A 2,964-nucleotide genomic window follows, 5' to 3' on the forward strand; every position below is an offset into this window, starting at 1 on the left:
TTGCATCTTCCTGCTGATTAGTAATGTTGAGCATCTTTTCATATTTCTGTTGGCCATCTATATGTCCTCTTTGTAGAAATCTGTTTAGTTCCTCTATTTATTTTTAAATGTGATTTTTTTGTTGTTACTGGGTTGTATGTGTTCTTTATATACTTTAGATATTAACTCCTTATTAGATATATCATTTGCCAATATTTTCTCTCATTTAGTATGTCTTTTTTTTATTGTTGCTGATTTTAAATTTTCCTATCTCAACCCCTGGCACTCCACTTGTGAGGAACTTGGTTTACTACCAGGAAAATAATGAGAACCAATATTCATTCAAAATTAACTTTTTGGCAAGAAATGTGCTTCACATTTTGCATATTTTTAATCCTCAGTACAATTTTTATGATGTAGGCAGTTTTATTATGATCATTTTTCAGATGGGAGAACTGAAATTGAGGAATCCAAACAACTCGAGCTATGTGATTCTGATTCACATTGTCAGTCTTCAACATCCAGTACTAATTGTCAAAACTCTACTGTAGTAGTCCTCTCCTCCTCTGAAACAGAAGGCCTTCTGGGAAACCATAAGTAAGCTGTATTGTCCACAGACAAGTACATCCCAGTGTGGAAGCAGTTAAGGGAACACTTGTTATTTTTTTACTTTCTGATAATAGCCATTCTGACTTGTATGAAGTGATATCTCATTGTTTCCCAGGAGAAACTTCAATTAATGGACGCTGGAGGACAGTACATAAGCATCTCCCCCCCCCCGCCACCCCATTTTTCAGCTGGACAATTCTAGAAGGTACTGTCTAGCCTTTCAAATATCTAAGAGGAATCAAATTACTCTTGTTGTAACAGTAACCTTGATGATACAACCAGAGAGCAAGACATCAGTAGGGAAAATGGAAATGTTTGATTTTCAGGAATAAACGAAGAAAATCTAAAATAAGAAATACTTAGTTTACTGTACACATATATTCCTATCAATTCCTTTAAAATCCATAAAACTTATCAAATAAAAATTGTAATATAGTCTTCTGGAGTCTTTTCATAGAGAGATATAAGACATGACAATATTAACATAAAGGCACATAGAATATAACCATACAAGGTCTCATGGAAAATAACCATACAAGGTCTCAGGATCTCTATATTTTATGTAAATTACTACGTTATTAACTTTAGGTAAGCTGAAATGTAGGAACGCATATTATCCTAAGAGCAACGAGTAAAACTGTAATGCAAAAAGTCATTAATGTCAATTAATGTCACTGTAAAAATAAAAATAGAATTTAAAAATGTCAGATCACCCGAAGGAAATCAGAAAAAGGGAAATGAGAAAATAACACCAACAACGGATAAAGAACATCCATGAAACACTTTTAGCTCATATAATTCTTAGTGATCCAACATCCTTTTTCGTCCATGGGCATTTTGGGAAAGAGTATGGAAGTCAAACCTCAGACTTCTAGTGAGCATTATACCAGAAGTTCCAGGTATTGAAATAAAGCAGTCAAAAGTAATAAAAAGCATTGAGACGAAACAGGAGGGAAAAAGCTATCTCTATCTGCAGGTAAGTGTTCATGCAGAAAATTCTAAGAAATCCACAAAACATATACTATAACTTATTTAGTAATATTCAGGAATAAGAGAAAATAAATAGTTTTATATTTAATATAACAGCAAACATTGAAAAGATTAAAACAGAAAAATATGTTTATAATATAGCAAAGCCATAAATATTTAGGGATAAATTTATGAAAATCTATGCACCAGTTTTCTACTAAAACTTACAGAACACTGATGAGAGAAATAAAGACAAATAAATGGAGTAAGATATACCATGTTCATGGATCGGAAGACCCAATATCATTAAGGGGCAAATTCTCCAAATGTTGATCTAGATTTAATACAATATGGATAAAAATCCTGGAAGGACATTTTATATAAATAGAGAAGCTGATTCTATCTAGAAATGCAAATTAGCCAGAATAGTGAAAATAGTTTCAAGAAAAAGTTGGCAGATTAGCACAACGTGACTTCAAGATTTATCATAAAACCAAAGTAATCATTACAGCATGGTATTGGTGTAATGCGAGACATATAGGTCAAAGGAAGCGAAAAGACAATCTAAAACTAGATCCACATATGTATTGGATATATATATCAGCCAGTTTATTTTGAACCGATGTTAAATGGCAATCAATAAGGAAAAAGTTTTTAGTATATATTAATTGAAAAACTTCATATTATAGAAAATAATACACAATAACCCTGATTTCATACATACATAAAAATTAACTCCAAATCTATCACAGACGTACGTGCAAAATCAAAACTGTAATATTTCTACAGCTAAATATAATAAAATCTTTGTAACTTTAGAATGGGCAAAGATTTTTTAGATAGGACACAGACACAAAAAATAGCAAAAATGACATTGGACTTCATCAAATGACATTTGCCCTTCAATCAAACAAAAACTCTAGCACACTGAAAAGGAGAAAATGTTTTCAATACATATTTATGAGGAACAGCTATAGGATAAATATATGATATGTAAAGAACACCTAGAACTACATAAAAAGAAGGCAAAAAGCCTAATCTTTTAAGTGGGGGAAGGATTTGAACACATACTTGGAAAAGGAGATATACAAATTAGTAATAAACACATGAGAAGATGCTTAACACTGTGAGACACCAGAAAATTCAAATTAAAATAAAATACCAATATACAACCATTGAATAGCTAAACTTAAATAACAATAACAAATGTTACCAAAGGTTTGGGAACAACTGGAATTCTCAGCATCACATGTGGGAATATAAAACCATGCAATCATTTTTAACAACTGTCCACAGTTTCTTAAAAATGTAAATATATACCTACCACATGACCCAGCATGCCCACATCTCTGAATTTACCTTCGACAAGTGAAAACATTGCCAAAATTATTTGAAGAGTCAGAAATA

Source organism: Pteropus vampyrus, unplaced genomic scaffold (assembly GCF_000151845.1).
Source record: "Pteropus vampyrus isolate Shadow unplaced genomic scaffold, Pvam_2.0 Scaffold740, whole genome shotgun sequence".
Classification (NCBI taxonomy): Eukaryota; Metazoa; Chordata; class Mammalia; order Chiroptera; family Pteropodidae; genus Pteropus; species Pteropus vampyrus.